General features: G+C 37.1%; 1 pseudogene; it reads right to left on the bottom strand.

Moving 5' to 3' along the window:
* Nucleotides 1–11,318: 11,318 nt before the first annotated feature.
* On the bottom strand, nt 11,319–12,821 carry LOC102810700 (annotated as a pseudogene).
* Between the last annotated feature and the right edge of the window lie 3,269 nt (nt 12,822–16,090).

The raw sequence follows: 16,090 nt of genomic DNA, 5'->3' as shown, positions 1-16,090 counted from the left end.
TTTTTACTTCTGGTTGAGCTCTGATCATGCAGTCACTGAAGCCAGGATAAGTGGGTATTATCTGCAAGTGTGGGTGTTCTTATGCATATGCCCTCTCTTCTTATCAGATGGATGTTTCACTCTCCACTCTAGTCCTCTGTGACTATGTCACTGACTCTGGGCCCAAGAATCCCCAGGTCTTGCCACACTGCTGGCCAACCAGGTCTTCACCTGGGTTCACAGATGTCTATTGAACGTTGTAGGGCTTAGCTCACCGCTTCATTGCTGTTTTTCCCTCACTTCCCCTTATTGGTCCAAGTGATAGATGTTCAACAACTTTAAATGGGAGAATACAATTTGGTGTCGAGAATAATCAGGTTAGTGTTATTGTTATTACTAATGTAATCAATGCTTTTGGAGCTTTATTTTAAGAGTGAACTACAAACTGTTGAGTCATCTGAACAAACTAGTTATAGTTTGAAATTTAAATATCATACACAATTTCACTCTTCAAAGCAGTGTCATTTTTGACACTGATTCAATGACAATGAGACCGCTTGAATCTGTTCATTTGGGACTGACTTCAGAAGTTTATGTACTACCCCACACATTAATCTCATACTATAAGAAATACCCACCAGTGGTTTGTCAATTTGTCATACTGTGGTGGTTTGCATGTTGCTGTGATGCTGGATAATATGCCACTGGTAATTATCAGCAGGGTTCCTCATGGTGAACAGGTTTCAGCTGAATTTCCAGACTAAAACAGACTAGGAAGAAGGAGAAGCAGACGGCTTCTAAATTTTTAACCACTGAAAACCTTATTGACAGCAAGAGAACATTGTCAGATGTAGTACCAGAAAGTGAAAACATAATGAATACCGCTAGAATATTGTCAGATACATTAACAGAAGATGAGCCCCTTAATTTGAAGGTACTCAAAATGCAACTGGAGAAGAGCTGCCTCCTCAGAGTAGAGTTGACCCTGATGACACAAAAGAAGTAAAGCTGTTAGGTCTTTCATTTGCTGCTGGGGCAAAACTTAAAATGAAGTGAAACAGTTGTAAACATCAATTAATAATCAGAACATGGAATGTATGAAGTATAAATCTAGGAGAATTGGTGACAAAAATTATGTGGAACACATAAAAAATATCAATATTCTAGGCAATAGTGACCTGAAACAGACTGGTATTAGCCATTCTGAATCTGGCAATCATATAGTTTACTATGCTGTGGATGACAAATTGAAAAGGAATGGTGCCACATTCATCATCAAAAAGAACATTTTAAGATCTATATTTAAGTACAACTTTCTGAGAAAGGTTAATATCCATACGCCTACAAGGAAGACCAGTTGATACCACTGTTATTTAAATTTCCGCATCAACCACTAAAGCCAGGGACGATGAAATTGAATAAGTCTATCAATATCTTCATTGTGAAATTAATCAAATATGCAATCAAGATGCATTTAAAGTTGGAAACAAAGAAGAAGGAATTGTTGTTATTGTTAAGTGTCATAAAGGAGGTTCTGACTCATAGCGACTCTGTATAGGATTTCCAAAGAGCAGCTGATGAACTTGAACCACCAGCCTTGCAGTTCAAATGGCTTTGTAGTCTGGTGCAATAACGCACAGTGCCACACCAGGAATATTGTTGTTGTTGTTAGGTGCCATCAAGTCAGTACTGACCCATAGCGACCTTATTATGCACAGCAGAATGAAACACTGCCCGATCCTGGGCCAACCTCACTATTGTTGCCATGCTTGAGTCCATCGATGCTGCCACTTGGCCAATCCATCTTGTTGGGGGTCTTCCTCTTTTTCTCTGACCCTCCACCTTAACAAACATGATATCCTTCTCCAGCGACTGGTCCCTCCTGACAATATGTCTGAAGTAGGAGAGAGAAGTTTGGCTATCCTGGCCTCCAAGTAGCACTCTGGCTGCACTTCTTCCAAAACGGATTTATTGGTTCTTTTGGCAGCCCATGACACTTTCAATATTCTCCTCCAACACCATAACTCAAAGGCATCAATTCTTCTATAGTCTTCCTTATTCACTGTCCAGCTTTTGCATGCATATGAGGTTATTGAAAATACCATGGCTTGAGTCAGGTGCAACTTAGTCCTCAAGCTGACTTCTTTGCTCTTCAGCAGATTTGCCTAATGCAATACGTTGTTTGATTTCTTGACTGCTGCTTCCATGGGAGTTGATACTGGATTCAAGAAGAATGACTTCCTTGACAATTTCAATCTTTTCTCCATTGATAAGAATGTTGTTTATTGGTCCAGTGGTGAGGATTATTGTTTTCTTTATATTGAGATGTAATACATACCAAATGCTGTGCTCTTTGATCTTTATCAGTAAATATTTTAAGTCCTATTCACTTTCAACAAGCAAGGTTGAATCACCTGCAAACAGGTTGTTAATGAGTCTTCCTCCAATCCTGATGTCATATTTTTCTTCATATAACCCGACTTCTCAGATTATGTGCTCAGCATACAGACGAATAAGTATGGTGTAAGAATACATCCCTGTGACACACGTTTTTTAATTTTAAACCATTCAGTGTTCCCATGTTCTGTTCAAACAACTGCCTGATTGGTCCATGTACAGATTCCTCATGAGCACAATTAAGTTTTCCAGAACACTTATACATCGCAATGTTGTCCACAATCGAAAGCCTTTGCGTAGTCAATAAAGCACAGGTAAACATCTTTCTGATATTCTCTTCTTTCAGCCAAGATCCATCAGACATCAGCAATGATACCCCTCATTCCACGGTCTCCTCTAAATCCATCTTGGACCTCTGAAAGTTCTCTGTCAATGTATGGTTGTAGCTGTTTCTGTATTTAGCTTTAGCAAAACTTTACTCGCATTGGATATCAAAGAGATTGTCTGATGATTTCTGCATTCCGTTGGGTCACCTCTCTTTGGAATGGGCACAAATATGAATCTCTTCCAATCAGTTAGCCAGATAGTTGTCTTCCAAATTTCTTGGCAGAGATGAGTGAGTGTCTCCTGTGCTTCCTCACTTTCTTGAAAGATTTTAATTTTAATTCCATCAATTCCTGGTGCCTTGTTCTTTGCCAATTCCTTCATTGTATCCTGCAGTATCATTGGCTCCTGATCATATGCTACCTCTTGAAACAGCTAAACATTAACCATTTCCTTTCAGTTCAGTGAATCTGTGTATTCCTTCCATCTTCTCTTGATGCTTTCTTCATTCAATAATTTGCATCATTCAATAATTTGCCCAGAGAAACATTCAGTAATGAAAGTCGAGGCTTGAATTTTTTCATCAGTTCTCCCAGTTTGAGAAATGCTGACCGTGTTCTTCCTTTTTGGTTTTATGATTCCAGATCTTTTAACATTTTGTTGTAATATTTGGCTTTACCTTCTCAAGTTGATCTTTGTGACATTTTCTATTCAGCTCTTGTACCTCCTCATTCCTTCCATTTGCTTTAAAAGCATCTCTATGCTGGAGAGCAACTTTCTGCGTCTTTTCTGACATCCATTTTGACCTTTTTCTTCTTTCTTGTCTTCTCAATGATTTTTTGCTGTCTTGTATGATGTTCTTGATGTCATCCCACAACTCTTCTGGCCTTCGGTCTTTAGTGTTTAATGTACCAAATCTGTTCTTCAGATGATCTCTAAATTCAGGTGGGATATATTCAAAGTCATATTTTGGCTCTTGTGGACTTGTTTTCATTTTCTTCATCTTCAGTTTGAATTTGCATAGGTGTTATTGACGGTCTATTCCACAGTCTTCCCCTGGCCTTGTTTTCACTGATAATATGGAGCTTTTCCATCATCTTTCTCTGCAATTGTAGTCAATTTGATTTCTATGTATTCCATCTGGTGAGGTCCATGTGTATAGTCATCTCTTATGCTGTCTAAAGAAGATATTGAAATGAACAAGTCATTGGTTTTGCAGAATTCTATCATGCGTTCTCCAGCACCATTTCTATCACCAAGGCCATATTTCCCAACTAAATATGGCCTTGATGATAGAAATTATTCTGGAGATAGCATTTTGCAAGATCAATGAATTAGTCATTGCAAATACCTTTTTTAAAACAACATAAATGATGACTATACACATGTGCCTTAGTCGATGAAGTATAAAGGAATCAAATTGACTATATCTTTGGGAAGAGGTGGTGAGAAAGCTCAATATCATCAATCAAAATAAGTCAAGGGCATACTGTGGAACAAACCATCAATTGCTGATAGGCAAGTTCAGTGGAAAATGAAAACAAACCCATGTGAGTCAAAATATGATATTGAATATATCCCATCTGAATTTAGAGATCATCTCAATCATAGACTTGATGCTTAAGACACTGATGACTGAAGACCATAAAAGTTGTGGAATGACATCAAAAATATCATGCAGGAAGAAAGTAAAAGGTCATTACGAAGAGAAGAAAGAAGGCAAATACTAAAATGGATATCTGAAAAAACTCTGAAACTTGCTTTCCAATGTAGGAATGCTAAAGCAAAAGGAAGAAATGAGCAGGTGAAACAGCTGAACTGAAAAATTACCAAGAGCAATTTGAGAAGATAAAATCAACCATTATAATGAAAAGGAGCTCTGGTAGCATAATGGTTAAGAGTGAAGCTGCCAATCTCAAGGTCAGTAGTTTGAAACTACCAGTGGTTCCATAGGAGAAAGATGAGGCATTCTGCTCCCGTAAAGATTTATTGCCTCTGAAACCCTGTGCAGGGTCACTATGAGTCAGAACCGACTCCATGGTACTTATCAACAACAATTATAATGAAATGTGCAAAGACCTGGAGTTAGAAAGCCAAATGGCAGGAACACACTAAATATTTCTCAAGCTGAAAGAACTGAAGAAAAAATTCAAACCTAGACTTGCAATACTGATGGATAATATGGAAAAAATATTAAATGGAGCAAATGCTATCAAAAGAAGATGGAAGGAATACACAGCGTCACTATACCAAAAAGAAATGGGATGATGTTCAACCATTTCAAGAGGTAGCAAAGGATCAAGGGCCAATGGTACTGAAGGAAGAAACCCAAGGTGAACTGAAGGCATTGATAAAGAACGAGTTTCTGGAAATTGATGGAATACAAAGTGAAATCTTTCAACAAATTGATGCAGCACTGGAGACACTCACTGATCTAAGGCAAGAAATCTGGAAGAAAATCACCTGGCAAACTGATTGGAAGAAATCCATATCTGTACCTGTTCCAAGAAAGCTGACCCAACAAAATGCAGAACGCATTGACAATATCATTAATATCACATGGAAGTAAATTTTTGCTAAAGATAATTAAGAGCAGCTGCAACAGTACATCAAAACAGAACTGCCTGAGGCTCAAGTCAGCTTTAGATGAGGATGTGGAAGAAGAGCTATCCCTGCTGATGTAAGATGGATCTTGACTGAAAGCAAAGAGTACCAGAAAGATGTTTACCCGTGTTTTATTGACTATGCAAAGACTTTTGACTGTGTAGATCATGACAAGCTCTGGATACCATTGTGAAGAATGGGTATTCCAGAACACTTAATATGCTCATGAGGAACCTGAATACAGACCAAGAGGCTGTTTTCTAACAGAACAAAGGAACACAGAATGGTTTAAAAATCAGGAAAAGCATACACCAGGGTTGTATTCTTTCACCATACTTATTCAATCTATATAGTGAGCAAATAATCTGAGAAGATGGGTTATATGAAGAAGATGATGAAATCATGATTAGAGGAAGACTCATCAACAACTGCAAAATGCAGACGATAACAACCTTGTTTGCTGAAAGCAAAGAGCACTTAAAATACTTGTTGATGAAAGTCAATGACCGCAGCCTTCAGTATGCATTGCACCTCAATGTAAAGAAAACAAAAATCGTCACCACTGTACCAATGAATTGTTGTTGTTAAGTGCTGTTGAGTCGATTCCGGCCCATAGCGAACCTATATAGGGTTTCTGAGGAGCAGTTGGTGAGCTTGAACCACCGACCTTGTAGTTCAAATGGCTTTTGCAGCCTCATTATGATAAATGGAGAAAAGATTGACTTTTTTCAAAGACTTTTTTTTTTTTGGGGCGGGGGGGGGAGGGCTTGGATCCACTATCAATTACTCATGAAAGCGGTAGTCAAGAAATCAAATGACATATTACATTAGACAAACCAGTTACACTTACATCTACATGATTTTAAAAATAATACTATTGACAATCAGAAGCAGACTCACTAATATACATCCACCAGATTTATGACAAAGGCTGTGGTTTGTCAAGGACAACATGGGGTTTTGAAAGAAATGACTGTGTTGTTGCGAAGTGCCAACAAGTCAGTTCTGACTTGTAGTGACCCTGTTTAGGGTTTCCAAGGCTGAAAATCTGTACACAAGCCGAAAGCCCCATCTAAATAAATGATGGTGGGACAATATGGGTAGATAGTAAGAATGGTGACACAACATGAAGAAGGCCACCAGTCATTGAAATGTACACGTAGAAATTGCAGAATGAGCGTAGGTTCTCCCATGAATATTTTCACCAAAAATAATTACAATTAACATAGAATTGTTCATCTGAAGACACCAATAAGGAACTGAAAAAGCAACCCATACAGTTGAAGAAGACATTCCCAACACACACTTCTTTAAAGAGCACTTAGTGTATACAGAATACACATAAAAAACATACATAAATTTAAAAATCCTCATGAAAAAGAAACAACATAGTAAAAAATGGGCAAAAGGCTTAAAAATGAATTTCATACAGAGGATATCAAATTGTCAAAATATTTTTAAAGGGCTTAATTCACTTGTTGTATTTGTTGTTAATTGCTGAGTTGGTTCGGACTCATAAGGTTTCTGAGAGTGCTTGGTGTGTTTAAACTGTTGAGTTTGCATTTAGTGGTCCAGTGCTTATCCCACAGTGCCACACCAGGACATGACACACCAGACAATGACAATTAAAACTACAATGAGCTATCACTACACACCTACCAAAATTAAGATCTTGGTAACTAACCACAAATGTAGATGTAGAACATTATCTTTGCATACTTTACTAATTTAAGTGATAGCAGAAGTGTCTCTGGTGCTATGAAGATCACTGTGAAGAAATTGTTCAAAAATATGTTTTAAGCAAAGGTTGACTTGGGAAAATGAACTGAGTGTTGAGGAGGTTTCTTGACACAGATGTAGTATTCCACTGTATCTGTAAAACAGGAGAAAAAGTCTTACTTCAGGAATTGAGGTAGACACTGCAGGAATATTAAGATGATTCTGAAAGTGTTAATTCAACAATGCCGGAATATCAAAAGACTCTTCTTGCACTATTAGTTATGAGTCTGGCACAAATTGTTACATATAAAGACTGTTTCATTAGATGTTTGCAATTGTAAGTGGCAGGAACAGTTATGCATACCAGCAGTCATTCAAGTGTGACGGTAAATGTCAGCAGTATGGTTTTCTTTACCCAGTAAAATGCTAGTGATTGGCTCTTTATTACAAGTGCTTTTATAGTATCACTCTCCAGCCTATACTTTTCCGTTTCTATGATGGGGCCTAATAAAATTTTGGAACAAAGATATTTTATATCACTGATACTATCCATTTTTGCTTCTTGGCTTTGATTATGTTAGTGACACCTAAGGGTATTTAACATCTTAGTTGTGTAAAACTTGATTTTACTTGCATGCAGAAAAGTCACTTCAGTTTATTTGATCCAAGTTTGCTTCTCTTTATGAGCCATTTGTTCACCCATTTTCAGTAGAAATAATAAATATCTTTGTATGCTAAAAAGACTAATTCTATCCACTAGACACAGCTATGCTGTTGGAAAATAGTTCCATTTCTTCCTAATGGATATGTTATGGGTGTGATTTTATGAATGTTTTTATGCTGTCGAGAATTTTGTTGTTGTTGTTAAGCACCGTGGAGTCAGTTCTGACTCATACTGACCCTGCACAGGGTCTCAAGGCTGCAAATCTTTATAGGAGCAGAATGCCTCATCTTATACACACAGCTAAATATATACCAATTCCAAAATTTCCACATGTACAATTCACTGATATTGATTACATTCTTCAAGTTGTGCAACCGTTCTTACTCTTCTTTTTTGAATTGTTCCTCACACATTAATATAAACTCATTGCCCTCTCAGCTTCCTATCTAATCTTCTGACTTGTTGTTACAAATGTCATATTCTTTATTAATTAAACTAAATGATTGTTTAAAGAAGATTTCAAGGGATATTTTTGGTGTAAGGTTTAAATGTAATTTCATGGTAATAGTTGTTGGGGTTCATCCAGCCTCACTGGCAAGAAAATACTGATTCTATGAGGATATTAAATTCTGTTCTGCATCTCTCCCATTTTAGTCAAAATATATTTACACAATCTTTGATCATAATGTTTATTGAGCATTGGTAGCTAGGCACCGTCCAGCTCTTCTGTTCTCATGGCAAGAAGCATACTTGTTCATGGAGGCGATTATTCATACATTCCATCTCCTTCTCCTATTCCTGACTCTCCTTCTTTTGTTCCAGGCAAATAGAGACAAATGGTTGGATTTTGGATTGCTACTTTAAGCTTTTAAGATCAAGGCACTAAACAATAAATGAGGAAGTAGAAGAAAGCACTAAAAATATTGTTACATTAATTAGCTGAAATGTTCCTTGACACCATGACCCTAAACCTTCAAACCAAGGAAGTAAATTCCATTAAGTGTTTGGATGCTACTCCCTTTTTCTTCTTCTTTGTGTATGCATGTATGTCACAAAGAATATTAAACACTTTCTATGGGCAAATAACTCCTGATGATAAGCATCTATTTTAAAAACTGCACATCAAAATACTACCAGAAATGCTAAAACAAAAACTTGATTAGCAATAACTAGGAACCCTGATGGCACTGTGGGTTAGGCATTGAGTTACTAATTGCAAGGTCAGCAGTTCAAAACCCACCAGCTGCTCTGAGGGAGAAAGATAAGGCTGTCTGCTCCCATAAAGATTTACAGTCTTGGAAATCCTATAATGGGTCACTGTAAGTCAGAATCAAATTCATCTGATGGCAGTGAACTGAGTTTTGTTTTAGTTTTTAAGGTTCTATTTTTAAAACAAGCTTCCCAAAATTCATTATTTTAAATTTAATTTGAATGAGGAAGAAAAACTCCAAGTCAGAAATAGTCTAGCTACAAAGAAGTAAATATATATCTAAGAATAAATTTATAGCATTACTATATAATAAAATAAAAGAACTGGAGAATAAAAGAACATAATTGAAGAATGAATGCCACTGAGCCATGGGTTTGTGCCTGGTCTTGTTCCAGGACTCAAGTCCTTTTACTCCCTCATCAGTTGGAAGAACACAGGCTGTTCTTAGTTATGGAAATTGGGCACATTAGTCATATTCTATTAGCAGGCTGCAGTGACAGGGAAACCCCACGACAAAATTAATCCAGTGGGCAGACCTATGAGGCTAGCAACCACCACTTAACTTTTATAATTTTAAGGACTCAGAGGTGATCTACCAAACTCTTATTAATGGGTATTGTTAAATGTTATACCTCCATTCCTATAACCTATAGGCTGACTTTAGAGAACACTATTTTAGTATGTAAAATTAGCAAGGCTATCTAGCTCTAATTTATATATACATATATAAATTTTAAGACCCAAACCCATGGCCAAGAGTCAATTCTGATTCCTATACCCTATAGAGTAGAGTTGGACTCTTCCCTCTGGTTTCTAAGACTAAATCTGTACAGAAGCAGAAAGTTTTATCTTTCTCCTGCAGAGCGGAGGGTGCGCTCAAACCATCTACCTTGTGGTTAGACTAATGCTTAATCTATTATCCTACTAGGACTCCATATATCCATATAGTTATATCCATATCAATATTGTTGTTATTAAATGCTGTTGAGTTGGTTCTGACTCATGGTGACCCTGTATAGGGTTTCCAAGAAGTGGCTGGTGAGTTTGAACCACCGACCTTATGGTTCAAACCAATGTTGCAATCCAGTGCTTTATCCCACAGCACCACACCCAGGATTCCCCATATCAATATAGATACCTAAAATCTGTACCCTTACCTTATCTATATATTTCTATTACTCTATGGTTTTATAGGGAGTCCTGGTGTGGCACTATGGGTAAATGCTCCAGACTGCAAAGCTATTTGAACTGCAAGATCAGTTGGTCAAGTTCACCAGCTGCTCCTCAGAAGCCCTATACAGGGTTTCTGTGGGTCGAAATTGACTTGATGGCACTTAACAACAACAACAACATAGATTTATATACAAATGAGGATTAGATACTTATTTTAAACAATTTGTGTACTGGAACTATCATGGTAATTTTATTTTTTATTGAATCAAACTAAATCTGATCTGAAGCCTCACCCCTTTCAGATAGTAGGACATTCAGTCTCAGTCCCTTCTCAGTCTCTTTCAGTTCTTGCATAAAACACTGAAGTTCTTATGTGAGATATTGTTTGCCTAGTCAGATAGTTCCAACATGATCAAATTTGGGTTTGGGAGCAGTTTCTAAGCCTAGGTTACAGTCTTACGTTGTAAATATATCTTTCATTGTAGCACTGCAAAACCATTAACTTTTGTATCCTTGACTATACAAGGCCCTGGATGGCAAGCATACAGGGAGGTGTATTGGGTCAGGGGTCACTGCTATACCAGCCCTTGTAGATATCCTGACCCTCTCAGTTTTTAGAAAGTCTATCTTCTCAATTCAGTGGCCTTCAGAGGCTCTTCATATTTCTCACCCCTGAAGTTAGCAGTTAAGACAAAATAAAGTAATCTTGGAAAGTTAAGAGTTCTAAAACAATGCCAGGAGTGCAGATTATCTGAGATATTATTTTTGTTGCTTTTGTTTAAATGTTTTTGTTTGAAACAAAGACTGTACCAAGCAAGAACTAACTTCCCAACTCCAAATTAAAACAGCACAATAGAGGCAAACATTCATTTAGCACAACAATTCTAATATGTTGCCAACATTCTTCTACTCACGGAGATTGAAGTTACTTTATGTGCTTATAGTCTTCCTTCTCAAGTATTAACCCCAAACGACTGTTCTAACACAAAAGGAAGTGGTCTTAATTCCATGTGTTGGGCAGTGTGTTCTATAAATGCTGAAAGGTGGGAGAAGCATATATGTAATCCACACTGAAACTCAGTTGGTCACAGTAGAATTTTCCATTTCCTTTTCTCTTGTAATGAAAAGTAGTTCTGGGGTTTAGCACCCAGATTGGTTTTTCTCCTAATCACTTACAAAGTATTCCCTCACTTGACTTGCATCATTAAGGTCATGACCCTCCGTTCATCATTATGAGGAAAGGTACATCTACTCCTTCCTCCTCTTCTTGTTTTCATGTTCATATTCCTTGCGGGTCTTTAAGAGTCATCATGCTGTTTGGCTTCTTCCAAATACTTGTCCAAACCCAAAGGATCTTCCCCAAACTGAAATAGTCCTTCTCGGCCTCTCTGCCCCTGATCTGAACCAGAAAACTCTCTATCAGGAGTTATCTGTTGGTCTTTATTCTGGTTTCTAGGTCATCACCATACATGTCCTTGTCCAGATTTTTCTGGGCCTGTGAATACTTTAGGCCATATGATCCAGGCTTGATCATAAACAAAATACATTCCATCTTGTCCCCCTGCAAAGCCACTGTTCATACCCTTAGGTTAGTTGGAGAGCCTTTGGTCATACTGAACTTCATTAGAAGTCCGATGATTGGGCACATTAACAGCAATGACTTCACTGATACCTTGATTTTCATTTCTTTGCAGTTTTGACCTCTTATAAAGAAAGATTCCTGTCTCCTTCTGCCAATCTGGTGAATTTCATTCCTTCACAAGCCTCTTCATCCTGTTTTCCCACATGGGTTTTGATTCCTGTTCTCTTCCTGGCTTTCTTGACCCATTTTTCTAAGATTGTCTTCATGTTTCTTTTTGAGCCATCTTTCTCCCTAGTTGGGAATGCATTTCTACAGCTTCACTAGTCTTCTAATCAACAATGCAGAGGGCTTCAGCCAGTTTGGCAAACTTTTCATTTATGTGAACTATCTGTAGTCCTCTTTCATCAGCAGCCAAACATTTGTCTAATGGAATTGTAAAACCCTTTGTGTTTTTCCAGTTTGAAATACCAGGATGAATCTTCCACTCTTGTTCCTTCTCAGTGATCTTTCAGCAATGATAGTACTTGACAGGTGCTAGAAGAGAAGGTGATCCCTGGGGAATTTTCTTATTAATCTTGAACCTTGGAGGTTCCATTGGCTCTTTCTGCATTTCTACCATCTGAATAACCCTCTGGTTAGCTCCAGAGTTGAAAGCCACTCCTTGTTGAGATGATGTGTATTGGATATACTAAGCAAAAACTAGTTTATCAGCTGCTCAAACAGGCACAGCTGCAGCAACCATCTTTGATCCAGATTTTTCTAAGGCTACTCTTGTCTTTCCTGTTATCTTTTTAATGGCGTCCTCATCAGGTCTTTGCAGGTCTGGGTCATCTGCATCCATAACTTCTTCGGGCACCAGATCTGTGTGCTTGCTACAAATGACCTTGTCTTTAGACTGCTCTTGTCAAGAAATTGCATCATATTTAATGTTTCCTTCAGTGTCCATTTGAATAGACAGTGCATTAAAAGTTTTTCTTTTCTTTTGTCCCATATCCAGTGGGTACTAGGTCACATGAATCTATTTCCAAAATCCTCTAGTAACCAAGGTATCCAGTCTTTCTGTGACTTTATGGAGGAGGTTACCTTCTGGAGGAGACCAGTGTGGTCTGCCATGAGCTCTAGTATCTTGTCTTTTCTTCACACCAAAGCTGGTTCTGACATAGATGAGTTGGTGCCTGGAAAAGGCTGTTGAGTACCATCTTCTTCCTCTTCTTTAATGTACTGTTTATGTTTCATTATATATCTCAAACTCTAATGATCAAGGGGTTTCTATGATTTGACAACGTCCTTCTGAAGGGTAAAGAAGTAAGAACTTAAAAACAAAGCAATTCTAATGGGATTCGGAATATACTTGTTACATATTAAAGCCACGGATACAAATAGTATTGATTCATACTAGAAAACCAGTGTCCAACTGTTTAAAAAAAAAAGAAATCTTTATGCGATTCATTGATACTCCAGATTTTCTTACGCCTTTATGATTCTATTGTATTTATCCTGTATTGTTATGGGTTTTTCCTTTCATTTTTGTTTAGGTTTCGTTTACATCCAGTGTTTCAAGGAGGAACTCTAAATCACTAGATAACTTGTCTTTCTTCTATTAGATTCAGAATTCGTATGAAAAGTAACTGAAAAAAGAAAAAAAAAAAAAAGGATTCCAAGTTTATTAGGGGGGAAAAAAAAAAGTAAGGCATGGATGGCTAAACTGGTTCTAGAATCTACAAGCCACATACATACGTATTTGAATTTTTTAAATATTCTAATTTTATTATGGAAGTTCAGTGGCTCTATGCAATAAGCACTAGACTGTATACCAGAAGGCTGGTGGTTTGAGCCTACCAGTCGCTCTGAGGGAGAAAGATGAGGCTTTCTACTTTAGCAAAGATCTACAGCCTTTGAAGCCCTATAGAGGGTCTCCATGAGTTGGGATCCACTCAAGGACCCTTAATAACAACAATTTGACTATAAGGAAATAGAAAGCTTAAAAGGCCATTGTGCACATGTACAACCATTCTCATCTAATATGTTTAAGCTTCAGAAAGCAGTATAGAAGGTAATAGACTTTGTTTTCTATCTGTGTTAATTGTGTGGTTTCCTACATTATTCTTCAACTTGTACAGAGAAATGCATTTTTAAATTTCATAGGGGCAACACAAAATCAAGCCAGCAATAGGAAATTTTTATTCAATGAATATCAGCCGAGACACTCTGAAATTAAGAACTGAAATCTAATTATTCCTGGTGTAGTACTGTAGGATCAGCACTGGACTGCGAATCACAAAGTTAGTAGTTCAAACCCACCAGACACTCCTCAGAAATCTGTTGCTATGAGTCTAAGTCGAAGACATAACAACAACAACAACAATGTGGGATCACAGACTCAAATATTACTAAGGTGAGTATCCACGTGGATCAGAGAAGTGGTTTTACGCTCTGAGAAAAATAAGTCATTATTATTATTAGCTTTGGGCATCAATTTGCCCTGGTTTAGGTGATTGCTCTGCATCCTATGGAAATTTGTCTTCAGCTATGTCAAAATTTGGATATTCAGATTTTTTTTTCAATGATAAATCTATGCCTATTACAAAAACACTATATTCAAAATAGCTATTTCTAGTATAAATATGGTTTCCTTTTTAAACCAGTACATTCATAGCCTATTTTAATGACTTCCACTAAATACAAACTGGCATACTGATTTTTTTTTTTAATAAAGAATGAATTATGAATTGTTCTCACCTCTAGAACATTAATAGTTAACTATTTTTTCATGGACTTAAAGTTCTCTTATGCTATACCTTTAAAATAATTTGAAAGAAGCCAGAGAGTTGTTGGACGAGGTTTTGGCACTGCATATTGCTGCAGTGATCTGAACGTCCTTCAGCTTCTACTGCCAAAAAATGATGTAAATAATATGATGCCATTATTTAGTTCTGGGGGTCATCCATGATGCATTTCAGGTGTGCTCATGAGTACACTGCTGCTTAGCACACTTTTACTTGCTTCAAAATAATGTTTGCTAGCATTATCTGATTCAGGTATAACTGTTAGTGCAAATCTATGTTTAAAAAAATTGAAATCAGGATAGCTTTATTAGGTTCCAGAAATGTGATGAATCGGCTGAAATTTTTATTGCAACACATACATTTTCTCCTGAGATTCTCTTATTGTAGGTGTTCTTTTGCTGATTACTTGTTCTTGTGCCTAATAATTAGATATGGTCATCAAAGCCATCAATATTTTTAAGCACATCTACGAGATTTAAGAGAGTAACTTGGCTAGTATGTCTCAAGAAAATATTAAAAGGTGACTAATATGTCTATGGAGTTCTGGTGTGGTGCTGCGGGTTAATGCGCCAGACTGCAAAGCCATTTGAATTGCAAGGTTGGAGGTTGAAGTTCACCAGCTGCTCCTTGGAAACCCTACACAGGGTCGCTATGGGTCAGAACCGACTATATGGCACTTAACAGCAACAACAATATGTCTATACTTCATCCAGTTATGCTATAAACTAGTTCTGCTGTCTTAAATCATCCTTGGATCTCTTTTTTTCCCTTTTCTTTCTCTTATTATTTTCTATATTTAAATTCATGTAATTTCCATAAGATCCTTTCAAGTTTAAGACTGATTAAAAACACAACACTTCTGATGAACAAATTTTGAAGAATGATAACTATTTAAAAGTATAACCATAATCTTTATATTTCAAATTATCAATATGCTAAGTGTTAGGGTGTCAATTTCAAGATCAGCAACCAAACAATGCATTTTTATGCTCTCATATAGAATTATCTAGGAGCTCTGGTAACATAGTGGTTATGAATTGGGCTACTAACCTTAAAGTCAGCAGTTCAAAACTACCAGCTGTTCCACAGGAGAAAGATGAGACTTTCTGCTCCCATAACGATTTACAGCCTCGGAAACCCTGTACAGACAGAGTCGCTATGAGTCGGAACCAACTCCACAGCACATAACCACCACCACCAAAGAATCATCTAATACCAACTCTACTTTTGAATGTAAGAGAGTAAGTCAAAACTCCTATGATTGCTTACAAAAATCATAGAAACTCTTACTAAACAATACCAAAATATGAAGATATTGTTTCTTGAAATAACTTTCCTGAAGGTTTATATAATTCAAAGGCTATCTTTCCATATTGTAACCCTTTCCTGAAAAATTCTACATTATTCAATTCACACCATGCCCAAAACAGCAGTTTTGACTTCCTCAAAGAACTTAAATCATGTTCTTTTAAATGTTCTTAGGGATTCGAGACTAAAAAGACATCTTTAAAACCAACGATCACCTGGTCTCTTTTGAATATAAAGAACACTGAAGCATATCGGGGAACACATAAGAGAACACTTCTGAATTCCTACCATGATTTCAGCACTACTACTAGACTGCAAAGTTGTTTGAACTACAAGGTCGGTGG

The sequence above is a fragment of the Chrysochloris asiatica genome, unplaced genomic scaffold, assembly GCF_000296735.1.
Source record: "Chrysochloris asiatica unplaced genomic scaffold, ChrAsi1.0 scaffold00038, whole genome shotgun sequence".
In the NCBI taxonomy this organism is placed as follows: Eukaryota; Metazoa; Chordata; class Mammalia; order Afrosoricida; family Chrysochloridae; genus Chrysochloris; species Chrysochloris asiatica.
Note: the sequence above shows the minus strand (reverse complement) of the source record. Positions and strands in the feature narration are given on the sequence as shown.